The 18,841-nt window shown below is 39.4% G+C and overlaps 1 long non-coding RNA gene and 1 pseudogene across 1 annotated transcript in view; both read right to left on the reverse strand.

Annotated features, from left to right (window-relative positions):
- Window positions 1-1,953: 1,953 nt before the first annotated feature.
- LOC143651206 (uncharacterized) overlaps window positions 1,954-18,841 on the reverse strand; it is a 45,289-nt gene continuing 28,401 nt past the window's right edge. The window contains exons 3-4 of the long non-coding RNA XR_013159911.1: window positions 8,014-9,198; window positions 1,954-2,619 (exon numbers count right to left, since the gene is read on the reverse strand). This is a non-coding gene — a long non-coding RNA (uncharacterized LOC143651206). The remainder of the gene's footprint in view (window positions 2,620-8,013; window positions 9,199-18,841) is intronic.
- On the reverse strand, window positions 12,324-14,501 carry LOC143652629 (cytochrome c pseudogene; annotated as a pseudogene).

The raw sequence follows: 18,841 nt of genomic DNA on the forward strand, positions 1-18,841 counted from the left end.
TGAGTGTCAGCCTTCATCCAACCACACCAGACACTACGGGGTGTGTACAATTGCAATAGAAAACACAATTCCTGATTCCAGTGAGGCTGCAATTTGGATGGCACTGAAATACAGAAACTCAAAAGAATACTGTATAATACTGAGCAAAAAAAATAAAATTGTATAAAATTGAGTATTAAGAGTTTGTGAAACTCTCTCCATGATGAGAAGAGCAGGGTCCCCAAAATTCACTTGCTTAAAACCTGGGGTCACATTGCAAGATTAATGAAATGGCCAGAGGGAGGTTGCCCAGCAGCCATCTGGGAGTTCCAGGGGTCTGCAGCCTCCAATTCTGTCCTGATCCCAGCTGCAGTTCGGGGTCACCTGACAGTGGTTGTTGACTCCAGTTTAAAGGTACACGAGCTGAATCTGGGACGTGTGGTTGGAGGGACCTCCGGGTAAAGAGGCAGTGATTCTGGAAATCTCCCAGACAACTGGCACCCATCTCAAAGTCCAATCCAGAGAACCTGGGGTTGTAGACACCACTCTTGGTGTCCCAGCTTCCTGATGGGGTTACCTGCAAGGACTCCCCCTTTCCTTCCATGAAACCCTCCTTCCCACCTGCTCTCTCTTTGAGAACTGTAGCTGGGTTGGTAATGACAGCCAGTCACTAACTGCATTATACGCAGATTTACCTCTTGGTTGGTTTGTTTGCTTGTCTGCCATTTTTTAGCAAGTTTGCAGAGGGTTTATTCGGGCGTAGGTTGTAGCAGCCAAAGGTTCTTGAATATGCAGAAAGTGGTCCTTAACGGAAGTGTGAAATTTAGTTGTACCAAAGCGCAGTGAAAACATTTCAGAAAAGGCAAACTTTATACAATCAAGTATAGAATATTCTCCTAGCTGAGAATATACATATAAAAATATACCTGATTTAGCATAGATTTGGCCAAAATATGATATATTTGGGGATCTTTGGAATTTTTGGGGTGGCAGTAAGGGTTGAGGGACGTCTTGCTACCTAATAATAGTCCCTATTTTTGAAAGCTACAATGGCTGCTAATCATTTTTGGCAGCAGATTAAAAAAACCTTCTTTTCACAGGTAGATATTCAGCTGTATGCATGGATACCTTAAAACACCATCAACCGTGGCATATTTGAACATAAAGATCTACAGATTAAGAGAGAGAGATAGAAAGAAAGAGAATCGATGCTTACCTAAGAATCGACTTACCTCAGATTTTTCTCATTTAAAACACCGACTTGCCTTTCATACAAACACAGCCACTTTACCTGGGAGTTTGATTTTAGTTAGGTCTCAATCAGGTAAACAATAGATCTTCTAGGGATCAAGACCGGAAATTTAAGTTTATAGCAATCATGCAGCTCATTTTAAATAAAATTTTTCCTTCTGGTTCACTCACTTGTTATTAGGTCTCCCCTTGGTGATTTCCCCATACTGCCTCATGGTTAATGTTTTGCTTTTTGTATGTAGTGCATTTTAATCTTTTTAACATGCCATACAGGAGAGAATTAATCTCTAGTGGATTTTTTCCATTTTATTGATGGAGAAGATAGCAGAGGAAATGTGGATAGATTGTCTGTGACTCCAAAGTGGAATGCTTTCAGAGCTTGGATTTTGTTGAGCAGAAATCCTGAGACAGCATTAAAATTTCTGTGTGCTCCTGGATTCTATATTCTCTTGAATCATTTTTCCGAGTATGTGTATTTGTGTGGTGATGGGAGAAGGGAATGAGAAGTGCCCAATGAACTGAGTTAAAATGATATATTCTCAATTGTAACAATTGAAAAACAAACAAACAAAAGCTGCAGCACCAGATATAACAGAAAGAGCACTAGGGAATTACTTTGCATCTTTGTGCAGTGCCCTCTTCTATAAAACTAAAACCAAAATCAAACATATTTACTGAGCATTACTTATGCATTACATAGATATATATATGACTGAAACTGATCTAGGTGGTTCCCAGCTGAATTTCCCAACAGTCCAGAACCTTAGAAGAAGGAGACTCAAAAGATTCCATTGACTTTTCAAAGTTCAATCAACTATAAAGTAGAAGAGTCTGGATTCAAGCTCACATCTTTGCACCTGGGTCCTGAGCTCTCTCTGTCACCTTGCAGCTGCCTCAAAAGAGAGGGCAGGGCTAGATCATCTTGCAGATCCTGGATGGCTCTAATGTATTATGATCCTATGATATGTGAGAAGGTACGATTCAGTGAGTCGGACTGGAAGATGAGAAATTAATTAAGAGTGGGATCATGGTGACGGTCTGCATCTAGAGCCATGATTGACAACCTCGATTTCACATCAGCATCACCTTGAGAACGTTTTAAAAATCCTGATGCTCAGACCTCACCAGATGCTCAGACATGTTGAAACACAAGGGAGGGTTCCAGACGTCAGTCTTTTAAAATCTCTCCACTTGCTTCCAAGGTTGAGTACAACTGCTTGAGACTTAGAAATTCACACCAGTGAACCTCCTATTTTTTGTGTGGCAGTTTGATACCTTATTCTCTTCTCATGCACCCCATCTCCCTTTGCTCTTGCAGGCAAATACAAATGTCTGTGATCCTCAGCTTCCTTGTTCTTTCTCCTTACCATTCACAACAGAGCATGATAGCTAAAGGGGAGGGGAGGAAAGAAAATTAATAACAACAGGCATGAACAACAAATATTGGCAACAGGTCTATTCCTGACAAAGACTTAGCAGTGCATAATCATGACATGCCAAAACATTAGCAAGGAAACTACTCACGCATGACTTGCTCTGTCAGCTTTGCCAGCAGATATCAACAGGCTCTTGGGAGTAGCTTCCACCCATTGCAGCTCCTCAAACCAAGGGTGTTATAGGTTTACTTTAGCAAGAGGAGCAAAAGTGATGTGCAATGTCAGAGCATGCCATGTCCAAAACGACCCCAAGCCATATGGAATTCTATGAGCTAGAAAATAGTTGATTAAAATCTCAAGGCTCTCCGTAGACCAAAAGGGATTTTATCCCCAAATTTGGCAAAGAAACTGTGACAGCTTCTAGAATTGGACTATGTTCTCATGAGGAATAGTTCTTAACAATTTCCATGGGTTCTGATTCAGTTAGGCCCCTTGTTTTAGAATCTGATTTCAAGCTCTCTAGCAGATAGATTTCTATACTTCTTGAAACAGTAAACAGAGTTAAAAGGAAATATCTAGATCATATGAGTATGCCTAAAATATATATGCATTTCACTAGTAAGTTGAGAAGGAGCTAAGTAGTAACTGGTAAAATAGTCCAAGATTTTCCTAAAGTCAAAATATGAGAAGGCATTTGAAATGAGTGAGTGTATTTTTTCTGAATATTCCCAATTGGTCAAGAGAACACTAGTGAAGGCAAAAACCCCAGGGTTTCCAAATGTAGCAGCTGTCCCCCTACTCTGAGAGGATAAAAGGGAATAAAGGCTGACTTCCACTTTTCCCAGTACTTTAACTTGGGTTTCAGTTATTAGTAAGCAATACAGCAGAGGGAAGAGCTTTTAATAATTTTCAACATTTTTATTGAGAAATACAACACACGTGTCAGGAAAATACAAAACTGAAAAATGCTCAGCTCAATGATTTTTCACAAAGAGCATTAGAATAGCCAACTGCTGAGTCAAGAAATAGAGCGTTGCAGCACCCCTGTAATATTGTCTGATGCTGACTTGGAAAGATTCCTTAAGAGGGAAAAAGAAGGAAAGGACATTAATGGGAAATGCTGAATTCCTCTGAGGTCTTGAGGACCCATCTCTAGGCCAACTAGAATTCGCATGGTTGCCTAAATCTATTTCTGTGCCTTTGCTTCTGCTGCTGTCTGGGAAGTCTTCCTTCTACAGAATGTGCAAAGGGAGCCGATAATAGCTTTCCGACTAGAGGCTTATCTAATTCTGTAACAAATATTAATGAAGGAACAAATAGCCCAGTCTCTGTGAGGAGTTATATTCTGAGAAGTCCAGCAACCAGAAGCTATTAAAGGAATTCTAATTCTTATTTGCATCACTGAAAGAAGATTTTAGGGGATATATTTCATACCCCACAGTGACAAAAAAAAATCCCCTTTCCCTCTTTTTCATTTCTTCCATACCCTGCAGCACCTTTTGATGATTTCTATCCCAGAAATAATCTCCTAGACACCTTATACTATGGCAATTTCTTTCTCTGTCCCCTCCTCTATCTTTTTTCTGTTCTTTATTGTGTAGGCCAATTAAATCCCTCAGGTGGTGATGGCAGTGGGGGCTTTTCTCCCCCTCCACTCTCCCCTCCACGTCCTCCTCTCTTTCCTCCTCCTCCTCCTTCCTTTTCTGCTTTATCCGTCACCTAGATTTTTTTCACAGCAAAGGAAAGTAAGGGAAGTGCCCCTTGCTAACAAGAGTCTCCCATTTTTATCTTTCTTCTCGAGTCCTTTTTCCATCTGCTCCGTCCTCGAATTCTGTTTCACAAAGGGGCCAAACTGGTTTGAGAAAGGCCAAAATATACTTAGAAGATGGGAGGGTGGAGAGAAAAAATGCATAAAGACGAAATTCTCTCAGCTGGTGCGGGGATGATGCGTGTGTGGGCGGGTGGAAGAGTGGGGGATAGAGACAGGGAATACTTAATGTTAATAAATCAAATCCCAGACGTGGTTGTTGGACTTGAACTGAAATGAAAAGCAACGTAAGCTAATTTTCGTTCTTCGAGGCAGTTAAGTTCTATCAAGTTGATTTGAACACTCAATTAGTGAATACCAAGCCGCTGTCCCTAGGGGAAATATGTGGTTAGGTTCCAATGAACCACTGGTCACAACATTTTTGTCAACTGATCTTATGCGTGTATTGTTTAAAACACCTTATTCAACATATTTTATTTCATTAGCATTGAATTCACAGCCAACAGCACTGTAATTCATGCTGGAATGAAGCTTGTTTAACACATATATTTTCTCTGTAAGGCATATCATAGCTTTCTTGCACTTAGGGATATGACAACATTTCAGTATTATGTTTGGGGGGTGCATTTTAAACAGCAAAATCACCAAGAAAAGTACAGAAATGTGAAAAACAGGGCATTAAATCTACCACGAAAAGGACACTTATTTGCAGTAGGAGAGCTGAAGCTAGGAGGTTTGACCTCAACTCGGAACACACGTGCATTGGGTGACTCGATATTTTTTGCCCCTCTGAACAGAGCCACAAATGGCCATGAAAGCCCTGTGAGTATTGATTTGGGAATCACGAATAAATGTCAGCAGACAGGCAAATTTGCAAATACGGAATCCATGAGTAATAAGGATCAGCTACGAGCTGAATGTGGACAGGGGGTAGAGGTGCTACATCTTAACCCCATTTCATGCGTAGGAGATTCTATGAAAGGGTCGAAAACATTGAAAGAGCGACCTGTGGGTCTGAGTTATGGAGGCATTGCTTTCAGCCCCGGGGACCCCTAGTGCCTGGAAGGGAAGGATCTGAAATGAGGGAGAAGGCGACACCTTCTGCTTGGGTGGGGGTAGCCTTTCCCGTGGCGCTTTGCTGATATGTCCTTTCTCCTCTCACAACTGCAGCATCTCTATCCAGACCCAGCTCGGGTGGGGCAGAGCCTGAGGTGATAGGGTTCAGCCAGAATAGCAAGTCCAAGGCCATTGCAAAGGGTCAGTGTGTGACCAGAGAGCAGTTGCACCCCCGCAAAAACAGATCTAGAGATTGTGTTTAATAAAATTTGCTTCTCATGTTGTGATTTAGGTATTCTAAAATAATGCCTGTTCTGAATTGTCAGTGGAAGAATCCGTTCTGGAATTGCCCATAGTACAAACAACTAAATCTCATTCTGCTCAACCAAGCATCCTTTCACTCTGGTCATTACCCAGGAGGGCCAGTTAACCAACTGGTGCCCCGACAGGGAGGGCTCAGAAGAGATGCTCAGCCGTGCCAAGGTCATCCTATTATTCCCAACTGATGATATTGATTTAGATGTGTTATGAATCAAACACAGATGATATTGATTCTGAATTTGTAATTCCTCTGATTCTGAGTCCCCTGGTTTATGAATGATCACAGCTACTCATACTTGCCAGGCTTTGTGAAAGGGCAAATGGAAGCACCAGACTTACAGTCTGTATCCTTGACGTCTCCATTTCCTTTACTCCCCATATTCTGTATTATATCTTTCTTTTTTTAAAGTCTCCTGAATGCAGGACTGCCCCTATTATTTGAGGGACCCAGGGCCAGAGTAAAATAAGGTCCACATACCCTATGTCTAAATGCTCAAAAGTTGCAAAAGTCTTTTGGGCTGGCCACAGTGGCTCAGCAGGCAGAGTTACTGCCTGCCATGCCGGAGACCCTGGTTCGATTCCTAGTGCCTGCCCATGCAAAAAAAAACAAAAAAAAGGTGCAAAAGTCAAGTTTACAAACCGTTAAACAAAATACTCTCCCTTTCGTCTTGACAAGTAATTCCTTCAGGATGGCACAATGGGAAAATATGGGTAAAGCTATGGTTTATATATGACTGAAAGTTGGCCAAGTGTCAAAGGCCTCTGAATTTAATTATACTTGCATGTGTCTGGGTGTTCGGTTGATGGCTAGTGATGTTTAAATGAGTAATAAAATGAAGATATTCATATTTCATAATTACTATCTATGTATTTAATAAAATTTATTTTTCTTGCCTTCTTTTCAGCAAAATTACCAATCATGTTGTTATAATGAAGATTTTCATACGATTTGTGCTGTATTTAGCATTAATAATTTAGAGGATTAAAAAATAAATGTATTGTATCCAAGCATACAGCATTTGAATATATTTTCAGCAAAAAATGTAAATTAAAGTAAAATTTTGAAAAATTAAATTTTTTAAATCTGATTTTGAAAACATCTATTTTCTCCTGAAATATTTATATTTATTTATTAAAGTAACAAGGAAAGATACTAATAAAAATTAATAACATTTTAAAGCAAAATTATTTAGATAAAGCAGACATTTTCATTTTTATTTAATTTCTTAAAAAATTAATCCAATTTCTTTACCTATTCTTATAAAAATGAAACTATTGACAATACCTGCAGGGTCCCTATAGGTATCAAGGTGAAAAATCTTTATTACATACATGTTATATCTAAATCCTCAAATCTTAAAGTAATGTAACTCTTAGGCCTAACTTTAAATAGGTTTAGCCTATCCTTTGCAGGAATAAGTTTCATCTTACCTACATTTTTTTTTTCAAAGCTTAACAGATTTATTGAGGTGAGGAAGCAGGGAGAAGGTGGGTGGGAGAGTGGAAGGGAGAAAGGAGGTGGTAGCCTGAAAATGGCTCCAACCTTAGGAACCAGAGAAAGGAAAGAGAAAATGGCTCCCCATCTTACATACATTTTTATATACTTTTTAAAAACAAAAATATTCCCTTTTATGACTTGCTTTACTATTAACAATATATCATGGACATCTTCCCAAGTCAACATAGAAGGCTATGCCAGTCGTTTGAAGTTAGAAAACATGGACACAATATCTCAACTGTAAAATGAGATAATAGTATATATTTAGTTTTAAAAAATGTTACTGCCTCTTTTTTGCATTTAGCTGCTTTTTTAGCGTACCATTTTAATTCCTTTCTTTCCTTTTTTTTTTTTTTTTTTTTTTGCATGGCAGGCACTAGGAATTGAACCCAAGTCTCCAGAATGGCAAGTGAGAATTCTGCCACTGAACCACCATCACACCATCCCACTTCTTTCTTTTTCTCTATATTTTGTAGTTATCTTCTTAGTGGTTACCCCTGCAATTACAATTAACATCTTAAATAGTAACAATCTAATTTGACTGGTGCTGAAACCTAATTTCAGTGGTGTACAAATTTTCCACTCCTATGTATCTCCGTCTCCCCCCCACCTTATATTGTTATTGGCTCAGCGCACATCTTTATTCATTGTATGCTCATTAACGTAAACTTAAAATATTATTTTACACATTTGCCTGTTATGTCAAATGGAAGGGGGAAGCAGTTACAAACCAAAGGTAAAATAATACAGGATTTTATACTTACCTATGCAGTTAGATGCCTTTATCAATGTTCTTTATTTCTCTCATGGCTTTGAGTACTGTCTAGTGCCCTTTTGTTTCAGCCTGAATGACTTCCTTTAGCATTTCTTGTAGAGCAGGTCTTCTGGTAATGAACTCTTTCAGCTTTTGTTTATCTGTTAATGTCTTAATTTAGCCTTCATTTTTGAAAGCTAATTTTGCTGTGTATAGAATTCCTGGTTAATAGTGTTTTGTTTTGTTTTTTTCCTTAAGAACTTTAAATATGCTCTCCTACTGTCTTCTGGCCTCCATGGTTTCTGATGAGAAATGCTCTGGTAATAATCTTGGGGATCCCTTTTATGTGGCGTGTTTCTTCTCTTTTGCTGCTTTCAAAATCATACCTTTGTCTTTGGGTTCTGACCATTTTGCTCTAAGGTGTCTCGGTGAGATCTCTTAGAGTCTCTCCTTCTGGAGTTTGTGGAGCTTCTTGGATGTCTTTCATCAGATTGGGGAAGACAATGACTTTGATTATTCAGGTCTTTTTCTGCCACCATCTCGCTCTGGTCCTTCTAGGACTCCAAGGATGCATCTGTTGGGATGCTGGATGGTGTCACTCAGGTCTCTCAGCCTCTGTTCATTTTTTTTTTTTTCATTATCTTTTCTATCTCCTCCTCCCTCTGTATAATTTCAATAGTCTTGTCTTCCAGTTCACTGATCCAGTTTCTGCCTGTTCAAATCTGTGTTGAATCTGTCTAAGGAGGTTGCCATTTCAATTACTGTACTTTGCAGCTCCAAAATTTCTGCTTAATTCCTTTTTATAACTTCTATCTTTTTATTACTTTCATTTTCCTAATTCCCTTTAGTTGTTTTATATGGATCCCTTTAGCTCATTAAACATATTTAAGACAGTTGATTTAAAGTCTCTGGCTAATAGTTCCAGCATATGAGCATCCTCAGGAATGGTTTTCATCAAATTCTCTCTTTTTTTTTTTCCTGTGAATGGGCCATATTTTCCTGTTTGTTTGTGTGTCTTGTAATTTTTGTCGGGAACTGGATATTCTGAGTATTATGTTGTTATAACTCCAGAAATCTTGTTCTCCCACTCGTTGGAGATTGCTGGGGATTTTTTGTTTTGTTTTGTTTCATTTTGTTTTGTCTTTGTTGAGGCTTGGAGCCATCTATTTGTGGATTTTCCAAATTGTTTTTGCTCCTAAGTGGAGAATGAAAAGAGAAAAAAAATTAGCCTCTTTAAGACTCTTCTGCTAACTTTGCCTATGGGGGAGGGGGTGGGGTTGGAACAAGGGCCCCCACCCTCATAGCCATTCTCCCAGCCATCTGAGGTCGAGGAGCAAAGCAGGGATCAGCCCCCAGCCCCTGCACACAAGCCCCCCCCAGTCCCACAACCCCAGATTGTGGAGGACTGGGTCCTTACAGCCCACCCCGCACCAGCAAGCTCCATTCCCCACTGCTCTTTGCTGGGGAATGGTAGCCACTGCCTGGAGGATGGAATCACAGGTAGTAACAATTTACCACCCTTTCCTCCAGTTACTTCCTAGGTGCTGCATAGTGTTCCACTAGAGTCCCAAATTTCAAAAGAGTTGATTCAGATAGTTTCTGCTAGTTCAATAGCTGTTTTGGTGAAGGGACGGGTTCCTGGAGCTTCCTGCCATCTTCCAATAGTCCTCCCTCTGCAGTTAGCTTTTACAAATATATTTTTCAATGTAATTTATTTGATTTTAAGCTTTTCTAATTTAATACTTTAAAACATCCTACTTTGAGGTACGTGTAGATTCATAAACAGCTGTGAGAAAGAACACAGAGAGGTCCGTTGTACCCTTCAACCAATTTCACACCAGGAAATTGACACAATCCACCCATCTTCTTCAGATTTCCCCCATTTTACTCATATTTACTTGTGTGTGTGTATGTAGTTCTGTGCAATTTTATCATGTGTGTAGATTCACGTCCCCCCATCACAAGGACCCCCCATACTACTCTTTCAAAGTTGCAGCCCCCTCCCTCCCTCCCTCTCCCTTCCTTCACCCATGGCGACCACTAATCTGTCTCCATCTCCATAATTTTGTCATTTCGAGTGTGTTATATAACTTGACTCATATAGTATGTAACCTGTGGGATGGGGCTTTTCACTCTTTCATTGCCTCAGAGATTCACCCAAGTTCTTATATCTATCAATAGTTTGTTCTGGTTTGTTGCTGAGTGGTATTCCATCATATGGATGTGTTATAATTTATTGTTGAAGGACATCAAGTTGTTTCCAGTTTGGAGCTATGATGAATAAAGCTGCTATGAAAATTTGTGTACAAGTGTTTAAGCAAACTTTTCATTGCTCTGGGATAAATGGCCAGTAGTTCAATTGCTGGGTCGAACAGTTAGCACAGGTTTTGTTTTGTAAGAAACTGCCATGCACTTTTCCAGAGTGGCTGTACCATTTTGCATTCCCAGCAACAATGCATATATGACCCAGTTTCGCCACATCCTCATTAGCATCCATTCTTATCACTGGTTTTAATTTTAGCTATTCCAGTAGGTGTGCAGGGATCTTTCATTACAGTTTTAATTTCCTTAATGACCAAGGATCTTGAACACCTTTTCATGTGTTTATTTCTTTTATTGTGAAAAAAAAAAAGAAAGAAATTTCAAAGCACACTCCAACAATTAGTTGTAAAACAGATTTCAGAGTTTGGTATGGGTTACAATTCCACAACTTTAGGTTTTTACTTCTAGCTTCTCCAAGACACTGCAAACTAAAAGAAATATCAATATTATGATTCAGCAATTATAATCATTTGTTAAATTTTATCTTTTCTATTATAGCTCCATGTTCTCCTTTGATCTTTCTACCAGTTTTTAGGGGTATTTAGGCTATGACCATTGTAACTTTTTCATGTTGGAAAGGGCCATTGATAATATGGGATGGGGAACAGAACTAGTTAATATTCTGGAGAGGCTGGCCCCTCTGGGTTTCAAGACTTATCTGGCTTAGGAATCCATCTGGAGGTTGTAGGTTTCAGAAAAGTCATCATAGTGCATGGAACCTTTATAGAATCTCAGAAAACACCTTAGGTGTTCTTTAGGGTTAGTAGGAATGGTTTTAGTGGGGCGTTGGCAAACCATGATAAGTAGCAATGACTAGCTGAAGCTTGTGTAAGAGTAGCCTCCAGAATAGCCTCTCAACTCCACTCGAACGCTCCCAGCCACTGATACATTATTTGTTAAAATCCTTTCCCCCTACCTTTGGGCTGGAAGATGTTGTCGATCCCACAGCACCAGAGCCAGGCCTATTCCTGGGAGCCACATCCCACCATTGCTAGGGAAACTGTGGTTAGCTTTGGAATGTACATTTTTGCCCACATTTTTCTGTTTTACTTGAGACTGTGTGCCAGTTTGAAAGTGTTGTGTACCCCAGAAAAGCAATGTTCTTTAATCCTGATTCAATATTGCTGGGTGGGATCTTTTTAATTAAGTTGTTTCCATGGAGATGTGACCCACTCAACTGCAGGTGGGACCTTTTATTTTTTTTCCAGTGGCTGTACAATTTTATGTATTATGTGTGTTTATTTTTTGAATTGCAATTTAAAGACAACTTGAATTATAACTTAGTCTTGACTTAAGATAGTAAAGAAAGAGCAAAATTTAACTTGCCACACTGATTTTTTAAAACATTCAACTTTATATGTTATCTATAAAACGTGAGAAAGGTTCAGCATTCTTTATTGGGTATTATACATAAACCACATCAAAACGCATTTTGCTAAGTAAAAGGCAACATTTCAGATGATAAAATTGAGGGAATTTTAATTAGATGGACACAGTTAAGACCAAAAAGATAAAGCAGACATAGCTACCTTATTTTCAGCACCTGCCTTTAAACAGGCTAATAACACCAATTGAAACCCAGGCGAGTCTTGCTCTGTTTTGAGACAGTGAAGTGATTTCCCTAGTATTCAAATATATTCATAAAACCAGTTATGTATATCTAAATATAAAACCAATCTATAGATTAGGAATTGGTATTCACCATCTCTGTGAAACGTTGAACATAACTGATTCAAACTGGTCTCAAATCCAATTATGTCTTTAGAAAGGGGAAATAGTGATACCACTTGCTGAACCAGAATTACTATGAAAATTAAAAAAGCTTGATCTGTTCATTTTAACTATAAATTAATCTTATTTAACTTGGGACTGCCCAACAAAAATATACTATCAGCCATTCATGATCTGAATTCTGGTGTATGAGATCAATTTAAATATGATACACGTACAAAAGTCACAAGACATCTGTTTTAGAATAAATAATGCAGTGGCCAAGTATTACTCATTAGTAGCTTTTTTGAGATAAGCTATCAAGTCTGCCCTTTCTGCCTTCTTCTTAATGCCAGCAAAGATCATTTTTGTTCCAGGGATGTACGTCTTGGGATTCTCCAAATGCTCCCACAGTGTCTCCTCTTCCCGAATGGTGCCTTTCTTCTTGTTGGCATCTGTGTAAGAGGATCCAGGGGCCTGACCCGTCTTCCGCCCACAGAGACCATGCAGATTTGGCCCAGTCTTGTGTTTGCCTCCCTTTTCCACGGTGTGGCACTGGGCACACTTCTGAACAAAAATCTTCTTGCCCTTCTCAACATCAAGCAGGTGGGACCTTTTGATTAGATGGTTTCCATGGAGATGTGTCTCCACCCATTCAAGGTGGGGTTGCTTACTGGAGCCCTTTAAGAGGGAACCATTTTGGAAAAAGCTTCAGAGCCACCAGAGCCCAAAGATCCAGATGTTTGGAGATGCAGAAAGTAAATGCCCTCAGGCGAGCTTTTTGAAACCAGAAACCAAAAACCCCAGCTGACAGAGGTGTTCTGGACCCATTGGCCTTTTTTGAGTCAAGGTATCCTTATCTGGATGCCTTAGTTTGGACATTTTTATGGCCTCAGAACTGTAAACTTGCAACCTAATAAATTCCCTTTATAAAAGCCGTTCCATTTCTGGTCTGCTACATTCTGGCAGCATTAGCAGACCAAAACGGACAGGAAGGATACAAACTTTTAATTGCCATAGTGATTTGCAGGAAGGTTGTTAGTGGTGCAGGAGAGTGCCAGCTCTAGGAAAAGCCTGTAGAAGTCGGTCTCTACTTTTCCAATCTGGAAACTTCTGCCTTATCACTGCTTCTCTACCTCCTCCAGCACCAGAATGATCCTGGCAATTTTAGTCCCAGACTCTGATGGTCTAGCTACCAAACTCTTGCTCTGTATTCAGCACTTAGTTATTATCTCTTGCACTTCGCAATCTTTCTTTGAATTCTTTACGGCCACATTTCATACTCCTTTGGGATATCACCTCAGTGAGCTATATATGATTGGAATCCAAATTCTATTTTCTGCCCAACCATGGACTAATGCATTGTATTGGACAAGTTATCTATTCGCTCTGTATTTCAGCATCCTAATCAGCAAACAAGAGGTATATGCAATAGGCCTTTTTGCAATATAACATTTAGTACCCACAAATTGAATAAAATCACTCTAAAATCATTTAAAAGGTAGAAATTTACATGTAAGTGGGCCTATGATGATAAAATATGGCTCACAATTTTGTTGCCCTAATGAGAGGAGGGGTCTAGCTTGTTGGTCAAGCTGGTTGTAGCATTTCTTCCAGCTCTGAAGGGAACAGGTAAAAGTGCCTTTATTCCACTTTGTAAACTTCTAATGCGGGAGGCAGAAAGAATGGGGTGAAAAAAGAGAGGGTACTGGTAGGTGATGACTGAGGGAGCCTAAAGCATGTTCTACCTGTCAGGTGTGTTGATAGCTTTGGTTAAAATTCACATACAAGGGAGTCAGGTACAAATACCACAATTTTTTTTAGCCACAGGCAGAGAGTTGTGTCAGGCCCTTTTTTTCCCTGCTTTCATCCATATGCAAGCAAGTGATAACATGAACTAAGTTAAGTAATGCATGGTACTTCAACTATTCTTACTTTCTGTCCTTTGGTTATTGTAATTACATGTAATTTTGTGACGGATTTTCTATTTTTTAAGAAATCGCACTTTTGTACTTGATCCAGCTAACAGGATTTTCTTACATTACTTCATAAAGAGACCATCTTTTAAACTTCTAATGTTATTTCTTATTCATTAGTACATTTGCCTGTGGGGTACGTTCATAAATGGGTTAAAGTCACAAAGTTATGCTTATAAAAGCTCATGGTAATTTGGAGTATCAGGAGGATTTATTAATTTTGAAATCTTAAAAGAGCAAAAGCTGAAATGAGATTGGATTAGGTATATTCTTGCATGCAGTTATTCTAAATACCCTTAAGGACCAAAGACTAAGTTACAGAGGACATTATGCAAATGTGAATATATCTCTAAGTGCCTGGTAGGCTTGCTGATGTAACGTTTTACATGGTTAGTTAAATACATCAAGTAAAAGGTTTGACCTTGATGGAGAATAATGGTGCTTACTTCACAACAACTTGGTTGTTTTCCAGGCCACTGCAGATCGACATAACATGAATGAAATCTAGACGCTTATCATCAGTGTCTTAGCTAAGCATCTGCTCCACAGGAAACCAAACGTGTTGTTAATAAACACAGAGATCTTCTGCGTTCATGTTTGTCTCCTCAGTCTTCCATATGCTTGAGCGCTTCTTAGGGACCACGTCATTGCAATGTGAAGAAACAGGTCTCAAACAAGACTGGGGAAGTTTTTAAAAAAAACTTATTAAAAACAGATTCCCACATGATTCCCAGGGGTGTAAACCTCCCTGGCAACGTGGGACAGAAATCCTAGGATGAGCTGGGACTCAGCATCAAGGGACTGAGAAAACCTTCTCGACCAAAAGGGGGAAGAGTGAAATGAGACAAAGTGTCAATGGCTGAGAGATTCCAAACAGAGTGGAGAGGTGATCCTGGAGGTTATTCTTATGCATTGTATCAATGTCCCCTTTTTAATTTATGGTATATTAGAGAGACTAGAGTGAAGTGCCTGAAAATGTAGAGCTGTGTTCCAGTAGCCTTGTTTCTTGAAGATGATTTAATAATGATACAGCTTTTACAATATGACTGTGTGACTGTGAAAACCTTGTGTCCGATGCTCCTATCTATGGAATGGATAGATGAGTAAAAAATATGGATAAGAAATAAATAAGAGGGGGAACAAAGGTTAAAATAAATTGAGTAGATTGAAATAATAGTGTTCAATGAGAGGCGTGTATGAATTTTTTCTTTTTTCTTTCTTTTACTGAATTGATGCAAATGTTAAAAAAAATGATCATGGTGATGAATACACAACTATGGGGTGATATTGTGAGCCACTGATTGTAACCATGACAAGAATGTTTGTGTGTCAAAATGTTTGTATTTTTGTTTGTTATTTACAATAAAAATCTTTTTAAAAAACCACAGAAAAAGCAACAGATTCCCAGGTCTCATTTCATCAGGTTTTTTTGAGGATGGGCCCAAGAATCAAGCAATTTTTATAAAAGTAGCCCCAGATAAATCTGATGATCTAGTGTAAGAACCACCAATGGCCTTTAAACTGTAATTTGACAGCCTGATGTGGTATTTTTTTTCATTGTTCCCTTTGGCCGTATTATCATCTGAACATGATAAGGAAGCAAGCTTTTCTGAGATGCAAACCGTTTCTAGATTAATTTGTGAAGAACAAAATGAGAATGGGGGAATTATGGCAGACTCCTGGGAACTTTGAATGGAGGGGCTGTTTGGTATTCTTAAGCTCACCCATTTTAATTTGGCATCTACTTATGGTACCCAAATATAGAGTTAGCTAAAAGTAAGGGAAGAGTTTATGGAGGAGAAGACAGGAGAATGTTATGAAGAAACCTATGCATTCGTTATCATATCATTGCATCAAGTAGAGTCCTCTTCCCCACAAACAACTTAATTGATCATTCATCACTGATTGATCACTAACTTTTGTGATCATTCACTTTTTAAAATTCACTCAACAAGTATCTGCAGACATGTACAAAGTACAGAGTTCTGTGCTGTGCCCAAAGGAGCAGTGGGTTTAGAGACTTTCTAAACATTCCCTGCCCAATCCATTAGCAGTGGACACGGAGAGGGTTCAACACAAACCCAATCAACAAACTTATTGTAGAAGGAATTTTTCTGAGGGTCTGCAATTCAGGAGGGATACGAATTCCCCATTTTTAAGCTAATTGCATCCTTCCACATCTTAATAAGAATGGTTGGTGTTTCTTTCTTGATCATTTTAAGCATCACTAATGCCCCAGTAGACTAAAGGGGCAACAATTGGCAGGTGGAGCGAATGGATGATGGCGGAAATGGAATGTAATTTCTTCCACTGAAATGCCCCACAAGCTGTGTAAACCCACTGCAGTTAAATAAACACCTTTAAAGACAAAGATTTTATATTTCCATCCAAACACTGCTGGTGACAACTGCTCACTTTCACTCTTTTGGAACCTTCCCAAACAGCAAGGAGATTTGCATTTTCTCTAATAGTCTCAGCAGTATGCTTCCTTCCAAAAAAATGAGAGAGAGAATAAAAACCTTGAATTCCCCTGAATGCTGAGTAAAACCATGTGACTATATTCCAGGTGGCCTAGCGGATAAATATGCAATTATTATTATTTATTGACTTATGTAGCAAACTCCCCAGGCATCAGCATTTCACACACCACCAGATAAAAATGAGGCCATAACCTGCATACCAAATAAAGAGAACTTAAGTTGACTCTTCAAAATAGTGAATGGTTCACTGAGTGGGTCCTTAAATTGGAATCAGTGAGGAAAAATCTAAGGGTCAGTGAAAGTTTGAATGGATCTACATGCAATGTAGATTTTTATTTCTGAGGATGGTCATGGTTCTGACACTTGTGTTAGGGAAAATAAGTTATCTAAAGAGAGTGAATTTAGATATCTAATTTCACCTTAGGCTATATCAGTCATATTCCTTAAATGAAGGCCAAAAGTCAGCAAAATACAAAGGAGAGGAATGAATTACAAGTGAAAAGTTGGATAATGATATCGTTCCAACACGGGTTTCAAAACTCAGTTCTGTTTTCCACTGGCTGTGTGTCCTTGGATATGTGACATTGCATTTCTGTGCCTCATTTTCCCCATCTGAAATTGGGGACAATATAGTACTTATGTCACAAAACTGTTTGAGGTTAAAATAAGCTCATATGTGTATTAAATTTAAAGCAATGCAGAACAAAGTGAAAATGTTCAGTGAGCCTTATTAATTCCTACCTTATAACCTACTTTTATGACAAATTTTCAAGAAACCACTAAAATGTGACAATTCTGATTGGCTTACGGTGTAACCCATCCTTGCCGGGACTTTCTTCTGTGCCTGTCCCTTTGTTTCACCATTCTCACTTCCCCAGGAGCATTTGCCATATAGTTCCTCAAATTCCCAGGGTAAGAAAATCTATAACCTTGGGCTTAATGTATGGTGGTCCTCAAAGTTTATGCCATGGGGTTCAACCATACACTCACCTTTATCATTAACACTTACAGTACTGTGCAGGCATCACATGGTATTATGGCATCCATTTCGGAACCTTTGCAATCAGCCTTATTAAACATTCTGTACTCCTTAAGCATCAATGGCCCAATCTCTACCCTATCTGCTAATAACCTATGCTCTTGAATTTTATTCCCAGAGTTTTCTCATTATAGTTAATTCATATTAGTGAGATCAAACAATACTTGTCATTTTGTTTCTGGCTTATTTTGCTCAAAGTAATGTCTTTAAGGTTCATCCAGGTAGCTGGATGCCTCATGACTTCATCCCTTCCTAGAGCTGCATAACAGTCCGCCATAGGTACATGCCACAGTTCGCCCATCCGCTCACCAGTCAATGGACACTTGGGCCACCTCCATCCATTGGCAATCATGAATAATGCTGCCCAAAACATTGGTGTGCAAATATCTATTTGTGTCCCTGCCTTTAGTCCTTCAAGTAGGTACTTAGTAACAGGATTACCTGATCACATGGCAGTTTTATACTTAGCTTCCTGAGGAGCTGCCAAATGGCCTTCCAGAGCAGCTACACCATTCTACAATTTCCACCAACAGTGAATAGTGTACCTCTTTTTCCATATCCTCTCCAACACTTGTAGTTTTCTGTTTTTTTAAAACAGTTTTAAAATATTGTTCTTGATGAGACAAATGGCATTGCAATGCCCATAATGATGTGTAGCTGTATTTTATTACAACTGAGGTGATTCAGATTTGTCTCAACTTTATATGACGTAGAGTATTTTGTTAATGGAGACAAAGAAGTAAAGAGATTTAAACAAAATTGCCAATGCTGCAAAGCTAGTCTCTCTGGGTCTCAGAACTCACAGCTGACCTCCAAGTTTCCTGCTGAGGTTCTCTGCCTAATAGAAAACTGCTTCTGTTCTAGGTCCTTAAAGCAAGAGAGCTGTATGGCCCTCTAGGATTTGCTCCACCTAAGCTCCCCACTTCCCCAGCCTTGCTGCATCCAGCCGCATTTGCCTCCTCTCTATTCCTCATCCACTCTAGCCCCTTCCCAGCCCTGGCTCTTGCTCTTCCCATAGTTTTGCACATGACTGGCTCCTCGTCATCTTTCAGGTCTCAACTCAAACATTACCTCCTCAGAGGGACCTTCCATGACCACCCCCCAGCTCCTCACTGTCATGATTCCCTCCATACCATTTTCCACAATCTGCAATTATCTCTGTGATTCGTTCCCTTCCTCAATGTCTGCTATCTCCCGGAGACCGTGTTGGTCTTGTTCAGGGGTTGACCTGTAGTCCGAGTACTTGGTGAGCCCTTCTGTCTGCAGGTGAGCCCCTCAGCACCACCTCCAGCATCATCGCTTCTTCCATGA

This window comes from Tamandua tetradactyla, chromosome 12 (genome assembly GCF_023851605.1).
Source record: "Tamandua tetradactyla isolate mTamTet1 chromosome 12, mTamTet1.pri, whole genome shotgun sequence".
Taxonomy (NCBI): domain Eukaryota; kingdom Metazoa; phylum Chordata; class Mammalia; order Pilosa; family Myrmecophagidae; genus Tamandua; species Tamandua tetradactyla.